We start from the raw sequence: 25,284 nt of genomic DNA, 5'->3' as shown, positions 1-25,284 counted from the left end.
TGTTTGTCAGTCGGAATGAATGTAATCCGATTTCAGATTCGGAGAGGACTATTTATATGAATCCTAAACTTTGCAATCAGATTCACATACTATAGCTTACGTGTGCATTACATGTATTCCAAACAAAACTTCAGCACATACGCAGTGGCCCTTCATTCAGAACTGGATATTCTCACAATAGCTATAAGTGAACTGAAACCACATAACTGAAATGTTGATAATGTATCTCAAATGAAAGCTGACATATATACCGGTCAGGCATAATACTATGACCTAATATTGTGTTTGTCCCCATTTTGCTGCCCTGACCCGTTGAGGCATCGACTCCACTAGACCCCTGAAGGTGTGCTGTGGTATCTGGCACCAAGATGTTAGCAGCAGATCCTTTAAGTTGCGAGGTGGGGCCTCCAGGGATCGGACATGTTTGTTCAGCACATCCCACAGATGCTCGATTGGATTGAGATCTGGGGAATTTGGAGGCCAAGTCAACACCTCAAACTCGTGCTCCTCAAACCATTCCTGAACCATTTTTGTTTTGTGGCAGGAGCATTATCTGCTGAAAGAGGACACAGCCACTAGGGAATAACGTTTCCATGAAAGGGTGTACATGGTCTGCAACAATTCTTAGGTAGGTGGTACGTGTTAAAGTAACATCCACATGGATGGCAGGACCCAAATAATTGCCCAAAGCATCACACTGCCTCATTCGGCTTGCCTTCTTCCCATAGTGCATCCTGGTGCCATGTGTTCAATTTGAGCATCAGCTACAGTAGCTCGTCTGTTTGATCGGTCCACATTGGCCAGCCTTCTCTCCCCACGTGCATCAATGAGCCTTGGCCACCCATGACCCTGTCGCCGGTTCACCACTGTTCATTACTTTGACCACTTTTGATAGATACTGACCACTGCAGACCGGAAACACCCCACAAGAGCTGCAGTTTTGGAGATGCCCTGACCCAGTCATATAGCCATTGTTATTTGGTCCTTTTATTTTAAATTTTTTTTGGTCAAACTTGCTTAAATCCTTACACTTGCCCATTTTTCTTGCTTCTAGCACATCAACTTTGAGGAGAAATGATTCACTTGCTGCCTAACCTATCCCACCCACTAACATGATGAAGAGATAATCAGTGTTATTTACCTCTTTTTTCCTCATTGATCAGATTACCTCAGGTCAACACCACCCTTCCAAATCAGGTGAAATATTATTCAGCTCAAGCTCAGTCAGATTAAAATGTTTACATGCAAGCTTTTCAGTTAGCCATCAAATCAGTTATTTGGTTTGCATGTAAACATATAGGCCTACTGTAAAAAAAATATTGTTGATTTAACATAAAAAAGTAACATGGTTGCCTTAAAATTTTGAGTTTATTGAAATTAAAAATTTGAGTTGATACAATGAAGGAAATTGGTTTAATAAATAGAAACTCAAAATATTATTGTATCTGAACCACATAAATGTGATAAATCATGAAAATAGCACTATTTGGCAAGTTTCACTGCATCATCACACATAAAACACACACAATTACCCAAAATCTTTTAATAATATTTGAATAAAGGTTGTCGATTCTCAAAAATCCCTTGTATTAACTCAATTTTTTATTTTCAATGAACTCAAAATTGTAAGGCAACCAGGTAACTTATATATATATATATTTTTTTTTTACAGTGTAGCTATTGTAGCATCAAGGGGAAGTCAGAAACCAAACTTGACCAACAGATTTCCAGCAATTTACACATTTTTAGAAATTTTATTTCAGTCAGACTAGAACAGTCATTTGTCTTTTTGTCATGTAAACATTTAAACCCGATTGTGTCTCCAAAACAGAGGTTGTTCAATAGAGCAACCTCCATTGAACAATTCTAATATTTGATTACACATGGTCTCATGTATATTTGAACATAGGCGAAACTATAGCCTCAGCACACAAACAGATGATTTAAGCACTTGTAAATGTAAAGAGTCTACCGGCAGGAGCCAGCTTCTATAACCTTGACCCCCTTGGATGCTATAGTAAGTATATGCAATGAATCTGGCTAATTCCCAGTATTAACAATGAGATTGTACTTGATTATAATAGGAGCAATCTAGTTTAGTTGCATCATGCTGTGTGCCATTTACCTGCAGTGTAGAGAGTCTGTAAGAAATGTGACTCTTTTATTGCCCTAAAAACAAAACGCTGGTGATTTCACACTACTGCACCCCAGGCCATCACCTATCGCCCTCTTCTCTTTTTATCGCTATCTCTGTCTCTCGTTTTCCCTCCTCCATTACATCACTCTCTGAATTATTAAGCTCTGTCATTCTTTCCGAGGGAATCCGTCTCTCATCAGATCTGTAGGCCATCTCATCTGCTTCACCGCTCTTTCACCTCAAGCGCCAACACTTGCAATGTCGCCTCCTGACAGACAGGAAATCGCTCAAATCACTGCCGTCACACACATGCACACGCACACACATAGTGTACACCCTCGTACCTTTTTCCTGTTCTCGGCACACAGTTATTTAATCAGTGCTGGAAAATACAGTAACTAAATCAAATCTGCAATGCTACTAGCTTAACTACATTTTTTAGGAACAATAGCTTGCTCACAGTAGCTTTTCTAGTAATAAACTCATTCTTTTTCCATTAAATAGCAGTATGTTGTGACAAAAGGCTACATAATTATACACAGTGCCTATGTCCCCTCCAAAGTCCCTTTAAGGCAAGTAATTTCAGTCAGCAGCCATCTTTGAAATGCCTCTCAAGCAGCTATTTAAGCCATGCAAGTGCAGCTCCTATCCCTTTGAATGGGGAAAAATCTAATTCTCCAAAGCTGTTCATCCAGCTTACAATTCAATTTCAGATTTGAAATCAACAACTGCCTCATAAATGTTGTTGCTTAAAGGTGTCATGAACTGGGCTTTAAAAAAAATATATATATATATATATATATATATATATATATATATATATATATATATATATATATATATATATATATATATATATACTGTTGCTGTTTTATACTGTTGACATTCGCATGTTTTTTAAAAACATAACTAATATGTAATAGGCTGTTTTCTACACTGGTTTTGAGGCTCTCTCCTGAACGCTGGGTTTTGGTGGGCATGTCACTGGAGACTTGGAAGTAGGATTGGATAATATTTGCATATTTAATGAGCTTCAGCTCCCCTTTCATTTCACATGAGGGAGGGATTGTTTTGAAAGCGGCAACCGGAATGATTCTCTAACAGGACTCTCAAAATATATTTATCAAACAAACACAATGATTTCTCTCTCATCAACCCGCAATTAATTTATTTTTTTATCACTTGGCCCAAGTTCAAGAAATGAATGTTATTTCACTATTAAAAATTCACCGCCATGCCGACATGCTTAAATTTTGGTAGCCCATCTGGAAAACACAAAGCCCCGGGACGTTGGGCTGTACGAGCCCCCTGGCCAAACACATTATATGTCTGATCTAATCTGTTCTGATCCTGAATCCCAATGAATCAACAAATAAAGGATTCTCCAGCCTGTGACAGCGTGCTAAGGTATGTTCTGTTGGACATGTACACATAATCAATACGATCTGTAACAATGCAATACTATCACATATTAAAAAATAACATGTTTTACTCACATAAGTGTGTTGCACCAATTCCTGTCAAATCCAATATAGAAGGAACATTGTGTTTTAATCTCTGCAAATCCAGTGTAGACCTGTGTCTTGTTAACAAACGATTATCTTGCTATCTTCTGCGTGTTTATTGCTCGTTTAGCTCCACGAGTCTATGTGCGGGGTACAGAAACGTACAGGACATTCTTATATTAGCATGACCTATTTTATATCAAAGACTCAACGGAAAGTTGTTTTCTCAATTCATCACCCCTTTAAATCTTGAGTCTGGACCAGCCAATGCAAATTCACAGTCCGCTGACCTCTGTAGCAACCAGAAGCAGTGTCTTTACCAACTGGTGATTGGCTCTTTTATTTAGAAGGCGGGATTTGTTCCGCCATATTGTGCATTGCACTTTCTCCCATTCATAGTAATACGTGTGCACCGTCTTTGTATATCTAAAGTCTTTGGTCACCTCTCTCTCAAATGCAGTGCTGGGAAGTCTGATTTGCACCTTACACTGTAAAATATTTAGGCTAATGAATATGTTTTAGTTAGCTTGACAATTAAATGCAAAAAAGTTGGCTTAACTAGTTAAAGGTGCCCTAGAATGAATTTTTTTTAAACCTTGCCATAGTGAAATAATAAGAGTTCAGTACATGGACATCACATACTGTGAGTCTCAAACACTATTGCCTCCTACTTCTTATGTAAATCTCCTGCATGAAAAACACCACGGACAAAAATTAAGTGATTCTCAACATAAGGCCAACTGTGACGCAATCGCTGGGATCATTAATATGTACGCCCCCAACATCTGCATGTTCAGCCGAATCATCGGGACTGCAGGTAAACATGATACTCGAGGATAGCAAAAACGGCAGCTCTAATGGACACAAATGTCATGTTCAAGCTGTTCAGGGGACGTGAGGACTTTTTATACCCTTCCCACCAGTACAAAATACCAACAGTCATGGTTGATGTTTATTATAATCCGATACCACAACAATTTAATTCAAGATCGTTTCGTTTGTTCGGCCCATTTCAAGCAAGCTTCCCTCAGCGTCATAAACTGAAGAAAGTGGGTAATACAACTGTATTCCTGCAAGCAATAAGTAGCGATTTATCCACTTTTTGACTGTTTAAACAATTTCTGATTGAATTGAAAGTTTCTTAGAGAGACCGCATTGTCTAGATAACGCAAGATGCTAGTACAGTAACAACAGGAAACTCTAAGTACCATACAAAACTAAATAGTGTGTCTAATGACAAAGGTGTATTACAAAATACAACCGTGGATACGTTGCTTACAGATCGTTCACTCCATCCTTCTAGCAAACGTCACCTTTTCCACCATATAAGTTAAAACGACAGTCATTTGACAAGGCTATTCATTTTGTAAAAAATGTTGAGAACTGAAGTAGGCCTATGATGTTTTTGCATGTGTTACGTCCCTCGTTAATTAGATGTTAAAATGTCTAGCATATTATCAGACATAACACAATAGAGATGTGTGCGTGACAGATAGTGAAAGGGAACATGCAAATGAACGAGCGACACTTCTTCAATCTCATTTGAAAAGTATTTAATGTGAATATTATTGTAAAGTAATTTAGTGAAAAGTAATGATATAGAAAGTAAATTAACAAAAATGTACGAGCAGTCAGGGTCAAACAGACATCAAAAGTGGGGAGAGAGAAGGAGCAAACGAATGGTGCTTAAATCAAAGAACCAAACATAAAACTTCTCTAACTAAAGATTCAGAGCAACTAAACTAACTAACAACAAAAGATGTAGAAAAAAACATCTTCGACGTCCGCAAACGCCATAACTAAACTTCCTAACTAAACCAAAATCAAAACATACATAACAGCACCACTCCTGCGCCTGGTGTGTCTAACGCCCGTTTCACACATACTCCGTCTGCAGTGCGTTGCGTATTTTTTTCCGTACCCATGTTAACGGATGACAGCTTTCACACTGCACGCGGATGCGGTCCGTCAGTCCGTTCCAGGAGCGTTGCGTCTGCAGCAGTGCACGGATCGTTTTCGTACCGAGTCTATTTTTTGCTGCGCTGCGCTGCGTTGCGTTGCTGCATTAAAGTGATAGAACATTGTTCGCATTAAAATAAACATGTACTGACGCGAAAATCTAGTAATTTCAACACGGATGCATATCATTTAAAATATACTCTTGTTTCAAAGTCAACACATGCTTTTTTTCTCAAGTAAAGCAACAAAACGACACCTTACCTGGCATTTAGGTAAAAAAATGTGCCATACTGGAGAGCACTCGTACTTTCTTGGAGGTGAAATGCAAAGTTATTTTTGACCTGCAGGATTTCTTTTCAAAGGGTTTAAAAACGAAAGAAAAGACGAGAGTCGTCTGTTTTTGAATAGCCTATTCTAAGTTTCTAATTTAAAATGTTTATGATTTTAGGCTATAACCTATGTTTAAATGTTTTGCCTTTTGTGTGAGCTAAATCTAAAGTATATTAATATATAAATATGAATTAATGAATTGAAAAAAATGTTGTTTAAATGTAGGCTTGTAGCCTACGTTAGCTGTCTACTCAGAAAGATTAAACAAAGAGAATTGCAATTCTGATGAGCCAAGATCAGTAACAACTTCTGGATTTTAAATAAAAAATCATTAATAAATGCTGTGTTTGTGGTATGTAAAAGCGGATCAGTTGCGGACTGTAAACGCAGCATATGTGAAAGGACTACAGGGTGTGGGGCTCCTGCAACGCACACGCAACGCAACACCCACCGCACACGCACTGCAGACGGAGTATGTGTGAAACGGGCGTAATACATGATTTGAGCTACGTGTGTGTGAATGTAGGTTGCGACCTGCTTACTGGCTCACAACTTCTCTTACCCCTTTCACTGCGGGAAGTGAACAGACGACAGGACACTCAGAAACTCTCATAAAGTAACCAGATTTGATTAGACTCTCGGACTGGACTCTCAAAACGAGAGACCGTCGTCACCGAGCGTGCTCTCTCTCCCCAAAGTCAGAGCACCCCGTCTCTTTCAGCTTGCTCCATTCATAAAGAGCCTCGCGACCGCTGATTGGTGGTATCCACCTCAGCGTGACGTCCGTCGATTTACAAGCGATCGTCCACTCACGTTCCAGCTCTGAAACAAAGGCAGCTGATACAAATACACACTCACATATCAGGCCCAGCGTGATCTCAAGACAAAAATACGTAACCATGTACGTAACACACAACATGTATACATATGTATAACAAACAAAAAAACTACGTAGCACTGCGTACGTAACAGCATGTTTTTCAGAGTACATCAACCCCCCCCCCCAAAAAAAAATAAAAAAAAATAAAAAATAAATAAACAAACAAACAAACAAACTCAAAAACAACCCAATAAAACAGAAGAACAGAAGATCTTAAATTGGGAGACATGTGACTTCACTCAGTTAATTGAGTCGAGTGAACTGCTTTGTGTAAAAGTTGAATAAACTCAAAAACCCTGTGCAGCAAGTTGCCTTACAATTTTAAGTTGTCAACTTTTTATTTTTTATTTTTACAGTGTATGATCATAAAGGCAAACAACAAATGGTTCTTTTATACACTCATGGTTTGCTGTAAAAAAACCATGATCTTTATATGATCATGATCAATCATGATCTTTTATACCTTTATCTTTAAAAGGAAATCTCAGTTGGCCAGGCATCTGATCTTTTCTGAATCGTAAAACAATCGGTATCCGGGACACTGCGAGCTTAGGGACTTTAGTGTACACCATGTGTTCTTGAGGGTGTGCTATAAATGAATCTCATAAACGGCTGTTGAGATTGTATTCTCACTTGACACAGAGTAATATAGACTTGGACCCAGGATAGCATTTGATACGTCACAGCCTAACAAGTTGATCAATTTGTTCAGATGGCTGATTTGAATCGTTTAATTGCTTCACTGATTCAATTTAGCCTGCAATTCTTTGTTCTATAAACAAAATAACATAATATATACAACAAATAATTGGGAATAACATGCCTTACCTTAACACAGAATCGACCACAGTGGCCTGGGGTCAGCTTTCTTTGCTGTTCGTCCAGAAATCAAAGAAGTGGATATTCGTTTATATTTCTTCTACAAAACTTAATGAGTTAACATACTAAACATGAGTGGAATATTGCACCACAGCGCCACCACACATTGATGCTCATGACAAGAATAGCATGTATTGTATTTATTGAAGTGAATTTGATTTTAATAATCCACGATAATGACATTACACAAAATTGCACTTAAGATAAGAGTCAATATTTTTCAGGGGATGTTTTTAGGGGAGCCCATGTCTTATTAAGGGGATCCGAGCTCCCCCTAGCTCCCCCGCAGTTCGCACCCTGCATAAATTGCATTTACATATCAGATGCCACTCTATATCTGTCAGTATGTCTAGAACTGGGTTTATTGTATGAATTTGGCCATCTGAGAAATTTTGTAAATGTGATGATTAACCCTGATGATGCAATTAATGAGACAACAAACCACCACTTATCCAACACAAACATCGTCTTTGATATAAAAAAAAAAAAATTAGGACTAGGGTTCAATAGAAACAATCATCAAAATGAACTCTTTTTGTTTGCTAGCCGCGTTTTCAATCCCACATGTAATGCAGCTCACACTCACCGAACGCGTCACGGGTTGATGATGTTAAACCCCAGACGAGTCTTTTTGTGTGCGCACTTTTAATGCGTCTTGACTGTTGTAGAGTCTGACATTAATGACAACTGAGATCCCGCAGTGTGACATGGCTTACAGCAGGGATCATGTTTGTACAGTCTGCCAAGCAACAGTCGTAAAGGACTATTATGAATCATACAGTGCGCGCATGGCTTTATTAAGATAATATTTAAAGGGGTCATGAACTGAGAAATATAAATTTCCTTGAGCTTTTGACATCATACTATAAGAATATCCAGTAAGTTTCAGAACTGAAAACATCCTTGTTAGTCCAAAAACAGCTTTTATTGAACCCAAGCCCAGAGAACGGGTCATTGTGTAATGTGCCGACCTATGACTGGCTCTGCAGATGAAAATAAACACCTACATCATCGTTGCAACTTTGGCCCCGCCCACTGACGTGTTAGTGAGATGACGAGGACAGCAATACAGGATCACTGGACTAATAATAACATTACCTTCAAAAGGATCCTAATGTTAGGAATGTGGATATTTATTTTCATCAATAAATATTTTCGTCTCAGTTGAGCTTTATTTATTTGTATTTAGTACATTTCACTGTGGATTCTTCGGTAAATCATTTGCAATTTCAGCACAGGCTTTGCAAACAGACTTTTAAGAATATAGACTCAACAGTAATGCCACAACATGGAAGTAACTGTGTTCATTCTATTCTAATATGTAATGATTCATGTACAGTCTGATTTTCTTTGTCTATATGTCAGTAAATCGAACCGGTCACTACACTCTAAATAATGCTGGGTTGTTTTTAACCCAAAATGCTGGGTTAAGACTGTTGGGTATTTTTTGTTGGTTTATTTGATCACATTTTAAACACCATTGGGTAGTTTCAAATTTCCAGTCGTTGGGTTAAACCTGCTGGGTCGCAATGCTTGGTTGATTGTACCCAGCGCTTGGTTATTTCACGTGTTTCCCGCCTTGATTCGTTTAAATTCGCTCCCAAACTGTCATTTTGAGGACAATGCAAAAGGGAAAGCCACTGGTTGCAGATGCTTTAAGATAAGTTCATATGTTTTCATTAATAATCATTTTAATTAGCATAATTATATTTTTTTTCTTCGTGGCAACAATTCTTAAGCTTACATGACGTTAAGACGACAAAAGTTTTACCTCAGAATCCGATGCAATGTAACATTACTGACTCGTGTTAGTTTAGGTAGGCATGTGAGATAGATTAATACAGTTTGTGATTACACAGAACCATGATCCCCTTACGAAAATTAACCATGGTGTTATGTAGGGATGTCACAAGTACCGATACTTCGGTACAAAGTACTGAAATTTTAAAAATGTGATGATAGCCTATCTGTATAGCATCGACTCACAAGTAGACTATTCGGTCCCGCAGCTGCGTTCAGTCGCGTCACACAGGGCTCCAGACTGTAGCCGAATAAATACGAGTGTCTGTGTAAGTTATATTAAATAGGCTACTATTTTAATATTACTCTTCCATGTTTTGCGTCTCTGCGTACACACACATGCGCGCCACACGCTCGCTGTCTTTTTAGCCTCTGCCGTGTCACTGAGGACATGAGAATTTACCGTTTCATATGAGAAAATCATCATGAACACAAATACTCAAAGGTCACGGCAACCCGTCAAAATAAAAGTTTGATTTAAACGTGAATAAATTGACAGAATATATTAGGTTTGTAGTTGTCATTGTTGTAAATTTTAACACATTTGTGTGTTGTACCATTTGTCAAGCAATAAAAATGATTGTTTTAACAGTCTAAACATGCATTCTTCATTTGTTCTTTCATGATTGTCTGGTTTTACAGTAGGCTAATGCACAGGAGAAATTTTAAGAACAACCCAGCAAGAATAACCTAGAATAGCAAATTGACTTCATTTTGGGTTTTCTCAACAGCCCAGCCTGCTGGGTTAAAATGCCACTGGGTTAATTTAACCCAGCATGTGTTCTGTCCAATATTTACCCAGCGCTGGGTTGCCAATTGGGTTGTTTTTAACCCAGCCATTTTTAGAGTGTAAACGGTAAACTTCACATTGTTTCTTCTAGTAGGATGAAAATCTGTTATTTAAACTGTGATTAAATTATAAATAGAAAATGATCAAAGAATCGCTGGAGCTGTCAATCAAACTGTTCTGGACTCTCGCCAAAACTCCTGTTATAATCAACGAATCTCTCATTTACATTGTGTTTACACTGTTTGATCGCTGCATTCGTGTGCTCAACATTTCTGTGACTTTGAGAGCTGTAATAGTAAAAACATCCTGAAAGTTTTTGAGAGAGTAATCCATGTAATACTTAGCTATACAAGGATGTCAGCCAATCACAGCCGCGGGCGTTTACACTGAAGTCTCACAGCAGCCAATCACAGCAGTGGGCGTTTACACTGAGGTCTCACAGCAGCCAATCACAGCAGTGGGCGTTTACACTGAGGTCTCACAGCAGCCAATCACAGCAGTGGGCGTTTACACTGAGGTCTCACAGCAGCCAATCACAGCAGTGGGCGTTTACACTGAGGTCTCACAGCAGACACTCCCCTTCAAACAGAGAATTCGCATCCGAGGCTAAAATCAGGTTAGAAAAAAAAGCTTTTTATTTATAAATTATGACCTCTTTTGATGTAAAATTCATACTTACATTATAAGTGCAAGTTCAAGTAAAGTAATGCAAGTTCATGACCCATTTAATGTAGCTAACAACCCTCTCTAAAATATAATTAGACTTGTTTTTCCACCGAAAATAGATTCACTGATTTACTCTCCACCTTTGTTGCACATCACTTCACTTTTCCTTCATCGAAGCTCTATCTCTTTCTCTCCCGTCTTGCCTTTGTAGTCGATTTGCCCTGTTTTTCTGTAACGTCACGGCCCAGTGCTGAACGTCACTGAAGTGATGGAGGGTTGAGGCAAGGGACTGACGAGGGAAAGAGAGCGAGTGTTCTGTGTTTGTGTGCATGTGAGACAGAGAGAGACACACACAGATCCGTTGGCGGTGGGTGTGAGGGTGGTGTAAAATGGCTCAGTCTGGTGAGAACACAACAGGCGTTTAATGCATCTCGCCGAAACCATAGAGTGCTGGTAAGAGATTTCCCCAGCGTAACACAACCGCATCCCTAAAGAAAGAACACGCTTTGCCAAAAAAACCCCCCAAAAAAATACAAAAACAAGAAAAGTGTATTGGGACTCCAGGATGAGTGGTGCGAGTCTCTAAATTCATCAGCTGCAATCTCCATTGGAGAGTGACCACTTGAGAATTCATCTTCCTGACTGCAAACAGTCCTCAGCTTCATTTCTAAAACAAATAAAACGTGCGTCTTAACCCAACGAAAGAACGGTTTTAGCATTCGACGACTGTCGCGTCAAATAAGCCTCTCGGAAGTTGATTTCCACTGACAATTGTAAATTCTAAAACACACACCTAAATAAAACGGGAATACAAATTTAATTGATGTTTTTCTCTTGTTCCAATGAGTAGCTTAGATCTCCGGTAATTTCCTATGTTCTTGCAACCTAGCAAACCTCTCTGTTATTCTCTCCGCATTGCTTTTCATGTGAAGGCCAAGCGCTTGCGTTGAAGTTGTGTGAAAGGGCCTTTTGCAGTCGATAACACCATAGGGTCCCACAGAGTGATTTCTTTTTTTTTTACACGAGTTCTCTTCATTGCATAGATACGCCAATAACATTGATCCGGTCACCTCGACTATAGCGCAGATGCAATTCAAAGAACACAAGTGCACCATGCTCACGTATCATAAAATGGCTGAGCATACAAGCCCATTAAGTATGGGGTGGGGGGAATCGGGGTGTGTGTGTGTGTGTGGTGATTCTGCGGTTTCTGCGTGAATAGTGTTTGCTTGAGAAACAGATGTGTGCTCAGCCACCAGAAGCAGAATTTGGAGGCAAGTGCTTTTGGAAAGCCCTCAAAAACACTGCAAACAGATTAACAGGAGCATAAAAATCACTCAAACACATCCAGAGGGATCGCACTCCAAAACAAATAGAGATTGGCAGCTCATTGACCAATATCCGCATTTTGAGGGGGGGTATGAATGCGTGAGGGAGAGAAAGGCAAAATGGCAACTCTGGCTTTGGAAATTTTGACTCCTTGTGATTAAATGGGCGTGTTTCAACCGTAGCAGGAAAGACATCAATTGGATAAACCAATCAGAGCAACGAAGCGACGCATAACGTTAGTTGTCAAATGTCAACAGAGCTCAACTGCACTGTGTTGCCAAGTCCGCGTTTTTTTCCGCGGGTTGTTTTCTATGTCCACGGGTTGAAGCGACTATTATGTGATATACAGACCCAGGAGTGCGAATTTTAGCAGGCAACCGTGCAAAAATAACACATTTTACCCCCAAACGCCATTTTTCCCCGGACAACCCCCCAAGAGGCTATTTAGGGCTAGTAGTTGGCGGGTTTTTTTGTAAAAACTTGGCAACCCTGTCCGCTGAAATCAGGCTGGAATACACGATCTTTACCGGTTTTGTAAAAAAATTACATAATTTAATGATACACAGAGTACTTACCCAACATGAGGTAGAGAAATTGTGAAGGTGAATGCAGATACAAACAAGCTCTCCGTTTAGGATTGGATTGGAAATATAATCCAAGCCCCTTTGATGACGTGCATGATTACGTTACTGTTGATCATCTGTCCGTCATCGTCTAAAGCCCGCCCTGATGATTTCATTGGTCCGAACAGTTTCTGTTCGGGGATAATTACTCCTCTATGGAGCAAGGCCAGACCGAACTGCCCGACCTAAAATTTTTGTGGGTGGGGCTAAGTTCGGCTGGCATCCAGGCTAGCTGAAAATAATATTAGTAAAAATAAGAAAAATAATAAGAAGAGAGGAATATAATACTATTGTAACCCTATTGCCATGGGTCACATTTCATCTAACAGTTGGGGAGGACAATAAACTAAACTTCTTAAGGGAAATTTTTTTGAAGAGGACACAAATAATGCAACCAAAATTGTACTTGTAAGGATATGTGTGGCGTTTTAGTGCACTGGAAAGTTATCTTATGTCCCCTTTTCTTTTCTCTGTCAATAAAGCAATAGTTGCTTATATATGGTCAACATTTTTAGCCTAATCTCACTTCACACAAAGGCTTATCGCTGTGTTAGTTAAAGTGGTTGACTTACAACAAGCTACCAAACAATATTTGCTAATTTATTAATAACGCAGCATAGTCTGTATTAAAGAGAAAATAATAATTTCATCCAGTGAATAAAGTAGAATTAACATCTACTTACTGGAGTTTCACAACTAACTTTTTGCTCTGCGAGCATTTGTATTGTTTTACTACTTACACAATTATTTTAGGTATATATGATTTTATTATTTACATTAAACAATGTGGTTTATTCTACCCCCCCAACCCCCTGCCACCCCCCGTGACTTTACGCCTATGACTACTGCACTGTGAAATGAAGAAGGAAAAAATTTACTATTTTAATATTTTATAGATTAAATTTACAATAGTTTGTATAAATTCCTTCACTTGCAAGAGCTAAACCCTCAAGTTTTTATTTTAGCGGACAACTGCAGTGACCCTTAAAGGATTAGTTTTCCCAAAAAATGAAAATCATCCCTTATTCACCCTCGAGCCGTCCTAGGTGTTTATGACTTTCTTCTTTCAACCAAACACAATCAGAGTTTTAATTAAACATATCATGGCTCTTCCAAGCTTTATAAGTTAGAGCCTGAGTTTTTGAAGCCTAAAAAAGTGCGTGCATCCACCCATCCATCCATCCATCCATCCATCCATCCATCCATCCATCCATCCATCCATCCATCCATCCATCCATCCATCCATCCATCCATCCATCATAAAAGTAATCCATGCAGCTCCAGGGGGTTAATAAAGGTAACGGCCATTCGTGAGTCGAGTTCTGGGGGAAGAGTGACCTCTGACCTCTGACGCATGACATATTGACGAACGCAGAAGCGCAGAGCAAAATAAAATACCAGTCACAAATTAGAAGTGTAAAACAAGAATATTTAAGGAGAAATGTCGGAGGAGCTTGAGCTTGAGTTTGTTACCCAGGCCTATTTGTTTGAACTTTGAGAGGCATCAATTCTCACCTAAGCCTTTTCTACTCCTACGTCATGTGCCAGGTCAGAGGTCACTCACTTACGGCCATTACCGGAAGCCAGTGATTTAAAAAATATACAAATATTTTTCTTATAAAAAAGCATTACTTCAGAAGGCCTTTAATAACCCCTGGAGCCATGTCGATTACTTTTATGATTGATGGATGCACTTTTTTGGCTTTCAAAACCTCAAGTGCTATTCACTCTCATTATAAAGCTTGGAAAAGCCAAGATATTCATATAACTCTGATTGTGCTTGGCTGAAAGAAGAAATTCATATACACAAGGGATGTCTTGAGGGCGAGTTAATTATGGGATAATTTTCCTTTTTGTGTGAACTCACCCTTTAAAATATCTGTGACAGTTTTACAAATGGTAAAATAAAAAGAATATTAAAAACAACATGTCAAGTGCTCACTGCATTCCTAAATGCAAGTCAAACTCACATGCAGAGATTGAGATTCTGAAACCCTGGAAACACGGGGTTATGAGATGCTTGCATTGTACACTGAACACACAATGCCACACTTTGCTCTGAAACATGCAGCCCAATGGACTTCACATGAACTTAAATCCCATTCTTAATCTGTATGTTTTAATATGGAGTCGGCCCACCCTTTACAGCTATAACAGCTTCAATTTATCTGGGAAGGCTTCCCACAAGGTTTAGGAGTGTGTTTATGGGAATTTCTAAACTTCTAAACCCACATTTGTGAGGTCAGGCACTGATGTTGGGGGAGAAGGCCTGGCTCACAGTCTCCGCTCTAATTCATCCGAAAGGTGATCTATCGGGTTGAGGTCAGGACTCTGTGCAGGCCAGTCAAGTTCCTCCACACCAAACTCGCTCACCCGTGTCTTTATGGACCTTCTTTTGTGCAATTGTGCGCAGTCATGGGCCATCCCCAAACTGTTCCCACAAAGTTGAGAGCATGAAATTGTCCAAAATGTCTTGGTATGCTGAACCATCAAGAGTTTATTTTATTGGAACTAAGGGGCCAAGCCCAACCCCTTAAAAACAACCCCACAGCTTAATCCCCCCTCCACCAGACTTTACACTTGGCACAATGCAGGCAAGTACGGTTCACCTGGCAATGACCAAACCCAGACTCGTCCATCGGATTGCCAGACAGAGAATGCAATTCATCACTCCAGAGAACAGGTCTCCACTGCTCTAGAGTTCAGTGGTGGTGCGCTTTACACCACTGCATCCCAGGCTTTGCATTAATTAGAAGGCGGCTCTTTTTCCAACCATATTGTGCGTTGCACTTTCTTCCATTCATAAGCAGAGGTGTCAAGTAACGAAGTACAAATACTTCGTTACCTTACTTAAGTAGAAATTTTGGGTATCTATACTTTACTAGAGTAATTATTTTTCTGCCTACTTTTTACTTCTACTCCTTACATTTTCACGCAATTATCTGTACTTTCTACTCCTTACTTTTTAAAAATAGCCTCGTTACTCCTCTTTCATTTCATCTTGTTTAAAAAAAACAACTATGCAGATAAATCGCTTCATCCGGATAGTGTGAATTTGATTGTGGTTGGATGAGAAGTGTAAACATATACCATTCCAACACCCTATTGGTTACATCGCGATCCATCGCGCCTGCACATGACTCAAAGCACAAATCACACACGGTGTTGCCAGATTGGGCGGGTTCCAGCGGACGAGCACGCACTTTCAGTCAATCAGCGATCAGCAGGCAGACGCGGTCATTCATGACAGCCAGGTTTTTCGCGCGATAACTCGTTGTAGATGTATTCAAGTGATCGCTATGCGAAAGTGGCATACATACAGTATATATATACACAAGCTGTTTCTACAATAAGGAGTGGGAGAGTGAACCAACTCTCAAACGTGGATTACACCTGTGACTCGAAGACTCTTTATAAGTATAATCATGATTCCTGTCCATTATAATATACACACACTCAGGACATTTGCAACTAGCAACCCCAACAGCTGCTGAAAGAGGTTTGAATCAACGATGAATCAGTTTTGACAGGGCTAAGTGCATGTTCTATGAACTTCACAAGGGTACTGTAGTTTTGTCAGAGCAAAGCTAAACGCATTGTTGTTATTTTTTTGTCGGCGGATTATTGTACAGTATCAATGAATTACGCATTTTGGCAGTGTTTGTGTTATTAACGCGTGAAATGCCAGTTAATTATGTGCTTTTTCCATTCTCTTATATTGGGCACTGTTTGCACTTAAAGTGGCTTCTTCAATAAAATATCACATTATTTTGGCAGTTTTGGTGACCTTTGAGCCCTGCACAATCCTTCTTATGACACACTCCTGCAGTCATTAAAATAGTTCAGCTTTGTTTGTAATGTCCAAGACAAGTAGTTATATTTCGTTTAGTTTCTTTATTAAAGTTAATTTAGAAAAATGTTTGGATAATTTGTTTGTTTGTTAATTTTTTTTAAAGTGACAACCAAGCAGTCAGCGGCCGACAGTGGGTATGAGGTTAAGGGTGTAAAAAAGTCAGGGCCCGTAGGGCTCTAAATCGTCGACTCAATCTGGCAACACTGATCACACATGTAGCCTACATTTACATTCCGATAAAGGTTATTCATTACTTATAGGCAACTAGTCATCATATCTTCCGCTTCAGGAAACACATGTTAATGCTCAGCAGTACACATATGGTATATGTCCATTGTACTAAAATGCATTAATTTTCAATGGGTATATATGCGGCTGAAACAGGTTCCCAAATTTTTCAACATTAACATTTTAATATAACATTATAGTCACTCTGGCCTTTAGAAAAATGTTTTTTGAGGAGGTGGGGTAGTGCACTCTAGGCCCCTGTGGTGTGGCCTAAGCTTTTGTCTTTAATGGCATTTTTTTCCTTACATTACTTTTACTTTTATACTTTAAGTAGTTTTGAAAACCAGTACTTTTACACTTTTACTTAAGTAAAAAGCTTGAGTTGATACTTCAACTTCTACAGAAGTATTTTTAAACCCTAGTATCTATACTTCCACTTGAGTAATGTATGCGAGTACTTTTGACACCTCTGTTCATAAGTGCACCATCTTTGAATAGTGGTAGAAATCATTTCAAATATTCTAAATTTATATGTATGGATGGAAAGAAAGGGATATTTTCAACAACACTATAATAAAAATATGAAGGTAAAATATGGTTACATTTATATATTTTGCAGACACTTTTATCCAAAGTGGCTAACATTGCTTTCAATGTATGCATTTTTGTAAATTCTTGCTTTCCAAGCGAATCAAACCCATGACCATGCTGTTGCTAGTCCAGTGCTCTACTGTTTTAGCGAGAGGAAGGCATGTGGTTCAGTGAGTAAAATTGAGAGGAAGTTAGTAAAAGAGTGCAAGAAAGTGAAGTAGAGAGTAAGAGAGGCATGTTCACGTGCTGATGTAAAGAGGTGGAGGGAAGTGGGTGATCTGGTCCAGGTTATTAGTTAGGCTCTGCTAGACCATGTAATAGTCTCGCAGCGCAACAGAGACGCACTGTTCCAGGGCCACACTCATCCCTGTATGACACCAAGATATGGATGATAGTCCACACGACATAACAGCCTCTAACACACACTTACACACATAATCTACACCAGGCATCTGTGCTCGTGTGTATGAGTGTGAGAGTTCGCCACTGCTGCAGCATGTTTGCATATGTGCTGAACAGGCTGTTTCTGCCCTTAAAAGCAACTGTATTTTCCTCTGCCTCCTTCGCGCTCTCTTCTACATTTCATTTCTTTATTCCTCTCCTCCCCATCGTCTTCCTCACGCTCAGCTCTGGTCAATAAATACAGAATGGTATCAAAGGGAACCTTATATAGAGTAAAAAAGAGATTCTTGACTGCTCTGGGTTCGAGGGTGATGCCTGATCTTCTACAAGAGGATCTGAGGGGTAGTTTGAGACGGGAATAAGAAAGGGGCTGCAATTAATGGACTTTCTGCAAGCGCCACCTTAAAAATGTCACATACTTGAGTTATATACCTTTGTAACAGTTGATTTCTGACATATTATTGGACAATCTTTTTGCTGTAGATAGGGGACAGTCTTGTGTTCTTTAATGCTTTAAAAAACAAAACAAAAATTCTGCAATTATACTATAATACTGTAAATTGTTTGTCTGGCTATCACCAGGCCAAGCTCCATTTTAGATTGAACATTGGTCTGGGGAGTCTGGTTCTGTATTTTTAATGCACAAGAGGCGTGATCAACGGGCATAGTTCAAATGACTCCGTATGCAATTGGATAGTCCTTTAAACCAATCAGACCAATGACCCATCGCTTTTCTATCTGCCATCGTGTTAAACCCGTCAATAGCGCGCCAGGTGAATAAGCCAGTCTGTGATTGGTTCCCGCAAAAGTGTAACAGAAGCAGAATCAATGAATGTACAGGTTTCCAGACTGAGTTGCCGGGCGAAATCAAATCGAATCAGATCAGGCTGGTCTAATAAATTGTTGCTATTTGTGCACTAATTGAGACTATGTATTCACTATTTTCTAAAGATCATCGGTAACATTTTACAATAATATCTTATTTGTAGACATTAGTTAACTAACATTAACTAACAGCATTTATTTTGTTAATGTTAAAAAAATCGAGTTGTTTATTGTTTGTTTACACTTATGGCACGTCACAACACGTTTTACATTTTACTCCAGTGAACGTATTTATGTCAGTTGGCCAGAAATGACAGTATGACATGATCCGTTTCTCTAATGTTTATTAGTCTTTCAGTAATAAATCCAAACACTAATTTATTCGCCCAATCTAAATGAATGTTATTATTTTAATTAGCTTAATTAATTTACATATTGATTTAGGCCACAGTGGTAACTAAAGAATGAAAGCGAATGTGTTATTGAAACTTCAGGAACAGCCACTAATGTTTGCATTCATTGTCACATGAGGCTTTCATCTTTTCGGTTGACTGTGAGAAGCGTTTGCCTCAAATCTGATTTGCAGTCACTGCAGTTTTTAATAAAGTTAGTGCATAATTTAACAGTTTCTTTAAAGAGAAATTATAGATAAAATGCTTTTCAATGTCACAATTAATCTCAGACCATGTACGAATAAAACTCATTAATTTTTTTTCTTTACCACTTAACACAACACCTTCCCCCGCAACCCCCCCCCAAAAAAAATTTTTCTGTGTAAGCAACAAGCTACAAGGCAGAGCTTAACGAAGGGTCAATTACGTTGAGCTCAGAAGGACCTAAGACCAGCGAAAGTGACTCTCGCGAAGAGCCCAAGACAGAAGGAAATATAAAATCACAGCGGCCCACCCAATCAAGTGCAATTATGGGAGAAAATTGCTCCTCTCCATTATGAAAGATGGAGTGTTGGAGTAAAAATAGGAAGATTAGGCTTATTAGGATGAACTGGAGACAGAACGGGGAGGGTCTGTGCCCAGGCAGAGAGACCGTCTCACCCAGAAACCAGCCAGCATGAACTCCACGTGAACGCTCTCTTTTTGAGACAAGTGGAAAATCTACCAGTGACTCACGCCACGAGAGCCGCTCAAGTACAGCTCCTATTGAACCGTCCACCCTGATAGATGGAAACAGAGAAAGAGAGGCTCAATTGGGGTAATATCAGCACTCTGATGCCATCCTCCCTTGCAAGACTAGCCCTGGTTATATTAGTGCTATTGTGGTCTACACCAGGATGGAGTGAGCTAAATTGATCTTGGCTGGCAATTTTGCAAGTTACAGTGTATTACATGATGGTAAAAGTATTCTTGGACTTGCCACTGAGGATGGCAACTTACCTGTCTGAAGCTGATAGAGTCAGCAAAGTCAATTTTGAGAAACATTTTTGATTTTCAGTTGTTTGGTTAACATTACTGAAATATATAGTCTATATATTAAGACCTACTGTATGGGACAGATCACATATAATCACATCATGAGTCTGAAAATCAAAAATTTCCCAATGGAGAAAATTAAAAACTATAAAAAATATTTCAGTTATGACTTATCATTTGATTTAGTCTATTTAGCTATCAGATGCAATGTGATTTTCGAGAGATCTGTGGATTTATCACTACGGCTTGGGTATGCAGAGCATTTGTGGCTTATATGGACCACCAGCCCCTGATATGAACATTATATTGCCAAAAGTATTAGGACACCACTACAAATCATTGAATTCAGTTGTTCCAATCACTTCCATGGCCACATGTGTATAAAGTCAAGCGCTAGGCATGCAGACGCTTCTAAAAAAACCTTTGTGAAAGAATGGGTCGCTCTCAGAAGCTCTGTGAACTCAAGCGTGTTACCGTGATAGGTTCCCACCTGTGCAATAAGTCCATCCGTGAAATTTCCTCACTACTAAATATTTCACGGTTAACTGATAGTGGTATTATAACAAAGTGGAAGCAATTTGGAAAATCAGCAACTCAGCTACAAAGGCCTTGTAAAATCACAGCGCGGGGTCAGCACATGCTGAGGTGCACAGTGCGCAGAAGTTACCAACTTTCTTCAGAGTCAATAGCTACAGACCTCAAAACTTCATGAGGCCTTCAGATCAGCTCAAGAACAGTGTGTAGAGAACTTCATGGAATGGGTTTCCATGGCCGAGCAGCTCATCCAAGGCTTACATCACCAAGTGCAATGCAAAGCGTGATATGCAGTGGTGTAAAGCAGGCCGCCACTGGACTCTAGAGCAGAGGAGATGTGTTCTCTGGAGTGACCAATAACACTTCTCTGTCTGGCTATCCAACGGACGAGTCTGAGATTGTCGGTTGCCAGGAGAACGGGACTTGTCTGACTGCATTGTGCCAAGTGTAAAGTTTGGTGGGGGGGGGGGGGGGGGGGGTTATGGTGTAGACGTTTTTCAGTGGTTGAGCTGGTTCCCTTAGTTCCAGTGAAAGGAACTCTTGATGCTTCAGCAAACCGAGACATATTGGACAGTTTCATGCTCCCAAATTTGTGGGAACATGAACAGAACATGAACAGTTTGAGGCTGGCCAAATGCACAAAGCAGGGTCCATAAAGACTTGGCTGAGCAACTTGAATGGCCTGACCTCAAGCCGATAGATCACCTTTGGGAGAAATTAGAGCAGAGATTGAGAGTCAGACCTTCTCATCCAACATCAGTGCCTGACCTCACAAATGTGCTTCTAGAAGAATGGTCAAAAATTGCCATGAAATACTCTTAAACATTGCGGAAAGATGGGGCAACTCCATATCAAACCCTACGGATTAAGAATGGGATGTCATTAAAATTCATGTGCATGTAAAGGCTGATGTTCCAAACACACACACACATATACATATACATATACATATATATATATATATATATATATATATATATATATATATATACACTCTAAAAAATGCTGGGTTAAAAACAACCCAAGTTGGGTTGAAACTGCACCGACCCAACAATTGGGTTGTTTTAACCCAATGGTTGAGTTGTTCTTACCCAGCAATTGGGGTTTCTTAAGCAACATTTAACACAACCACTGGGTTAAAACAACTCAACCATTGGGTTAAAACAACTCAACCATTGGGTTAAAACAACCCAATTGTTGGGTCGGTGCAGTTTCAACCCAACTTGGGTTGTTTTTAACCCAGCATTTTTTAGAGTGTATATAAATTAAATATAAAATGCATCCCCCATGACATACAGACCCTTTTGGGGGCCCATTTGACTACATCATGAAACAGCATTGTTTAAAGAGAGCAAATAGATCAAATGAATGAATGAACACGACTCCCGTCTGCGTGTTTTATGTGGCGTCCTTTTTCGATTTGTTTTTGCCTACATGAAGCACTGGCTGGAGGTCTCAGAGCCACAGCCAAAAGCTTCCCTGCATGGGTGTGGAAGTGCTGCGGGCTTCATTAAACACACACGCTGCACACTGAGCCCCCCTGTCTCTGGCGTATTTCTGTCAAATTTGGAGAAGAACGGGCAGAGAGTGAGATGGAGAGACAAAAGGATATTTATGGAAAGAAACTCTGAGAGAGAAAAACAGATGAAGTAACTGTTGCAAAACCTACATTTTAAGGCACCATAGACATCGCCTTTATATCAATAAAGAAATAAAATAAGTCAGAGAAATGTTGGCTGTAACTACAATACTAATATGTATTCATCTTTTACCCTAATTACACATTGTGTATTTGTATGCCTCTGATGTGAAGTGCATTAATTATGATGTGAGAAGAGTGACATGAAACTAGCGCATATATGTAGGAAATCAGCTACCCAAGACAACAGTGAGTTATAGTTCAGCATGATTATACAGCAGTATTTGTATGGCAATTGACTAATTAGAGTCAGTTATTACAGACTGCATTATCGAGTATTTGTGTTATTTACTTTTAATGGCTCCTAAGGCATTGCACTGTTCTCTTACACCCTTAAAAATATAAAGGTGCCAGGAAGAAACAAAAATGGGTTTTCACAGTGATGCCATAGAAGAATGGTTCCCCAAAGAACGGTTCTTTAAAGAACCACTTTTTTCTAACCATGTTATAGTCTAAATAACCTACTAGAAAGAATCGTTTGTGCAATGGAAGGTTCTTCATGGAACCATACACCCTGTCGAAGAACCATTTAAAGGGTTACTTCAGCGATTAGCATATGGCTTTGTATCAGTAGAAACCTTGGAGTATATTCGAATAAATGGGCTTTCCCCCCTCATATCCCCCTGAGACAAGAGATTTATGCATTTTATTTCTGGAAAAATTCCTCCTATGACGCAAATTGACGATATTTGCATCATAGGAGGAAAGTTTGGCCAAAGGCTAAAGACTACAGCCAGCAGAGGGAGCCATTTCCGCATGTTTTGAACTCGCGCATGGGGGATGGAGATCACACTCAGAGCTCAGCTCACAGCTGCAGGCACTCATTTAAATGGAGCAATGGTGAGCAATGTAAGTCTTTTATCTTCTCAAATTAATTTCTATGAAAGTTAAGCTTGCAAAGGCATGAACTGAAACGCGCCAGACTGAACTCGCGTTGTGAATGCATGCCGCGAGTGTAGTCGCGATTACCTCAGCTCTCATCACGAGAGCTCATCAGCTCATTTATCTGACTCCTGCAGTTAGTGCTCAGTGCTGTGATACTCACGCGGTGACTCACTCATTATATTGAACAGACACGTTCAGTTTTTTATTGTAGTGTCTTCTCCAACTCAGTCACAGTAATCCAGTAGGTGGTGGCTTTGGGAATGACCTCACAGGGCAGCGAAGCATTCTGGGAATTGTAGTCTTTCATCCCCATGAGACAAAAATACATTGTCAAGTCTTTTCTCAGTCTAGAAGGCACCAAATTCAAAAATAATTTCACATTTCTACTACATTGATGACCCAGTTTAAATACAGATTCATCTTCCCAGCGCTGAACTACCCCTTTAAGAACCTTTATTTTTAAGAGTGTACCAACATGTTACCATCAAAATGCTATGGGGATCCGCTGGGATTTAGGAAAAGCGACAAGTGACTCAAAAGTGTTGGGTCAGGATGCATTAAATTGACCAAATTGTGGCATTAAATGCCATAATGTTAAAAAAGATCTATTTCAAATTAGGGATGCACCAATATATCGGCCAATAATTTAGTGTGTTATGTAGCTGTTTGTGCATGTATAAGAGCTGCAGAGTTACAAAAATCAAAGTCTCAAACCCAAAGAGTTAAGCAACAACTTCCTAAAACGCCTCATTCAAGGAGTGTACAAGGCCGGCTGTGCACAAAGGCTGATTCTTAAAAGGGACGCAATTGCAAGTTACAGTTAGAGTTTATGAGATATGTTTATGTTTACATAGCGTTACGACACGATGCATAAAAAAGACAGTATACGTCATTATAATCAGTAATTATGTCTCCAATGGATGGAACAAATGCTTTGTTTATAATGGGTAATATCGCCTTTGTTTCGTCTTTCTGGGACACAGCATCACAATGTCAATATTGCTTTGGGAGCTGATGTTCCAAACAGGGCTGGACTGGGGCTAAAATTCGGCTCTGGCATACCCAGCACATCCGGCCCATGAGTTCCCCCGTAAATGTTTTTGCTGGGGTTGGGGCCTTAAATTGTAGTATATAAATAAAACTAGGACAAGGACAAATAATGATAGATATTATCGAATTTGCTGCAAATGCAGATAAACTTAATATTGCTTTTTTTTGTCACACAGAAATGCCCTTGGCAGTAAAGCACTGATGATTTTGGGCTAGGATGCAGTAAAGTAAATTTACTTCTTTTAAATGCTGTCATCATTTATTCACTCTCGTGTCAAACCAAACCTGTATGACTTCTGTGAAACACAAAATAAGAGGTTTTGAAGAATGTTGGCAACCAAGCCATTTTGGTTAGGCTACAATTTGAATATTGTATGAACAAAAAAACAGACTCAAATTATTTTATTTTATGCTACACAGAAATAAATTCATTTAGGTTAGGAATGACATTCGGGTGAGTAAATGATCACATTTTTGGGTTGAACAATCATATTTTTCAAGAGTTAACACATCATTTAAGTTAGACACTGATATCTATCTTTTCATTACATTTCATTAAATCTATTAAAAAAAGTTCATAAAACCTTTAAAGAGGAAAAAAGTAGTCACAGGGTAAAAAACATAGACTGTAAAAACCTTGCTCCTCATTATATGGCTATATGGTTTCTAAAACTATATAAAACATATATAATAAACTATATTTGTGAGTTAAAAAAAATGTAAACACTTGTAGAAAATACGAAAACAGCCTCTATAAAAGTGATTTATATTCTGCAATATTAATTTAAGTAATATATAAAAGTAATATAGCAACATTTTTAATAAATGTTTCTTCCAATATTTCTGCGCTGTTAGCTGCTATGTAAATTGTGGTTGTGCTAAAGTGAGACGT

The sequence above is a fragment of the Pseudorasbora parva genome, chromosome 2, assembly GCF_024679245.1.
Source record: "Pseudorasbora parva isolate DD20220531a chromosome 2, ASM2467924v1, whole genome shotgun sequence".
Lineage (NCBI taxonomy): Eukaryota > Metazoa > Chordata > Actinopteri > Cypriniformes > Gobionidae > Pseudorasbora > Pseudorasbora parva.
The sequence above is the reverse complement of the archived record's forward strand: the minus strand, read 5'-3'. Positions refer to the sequence as shown.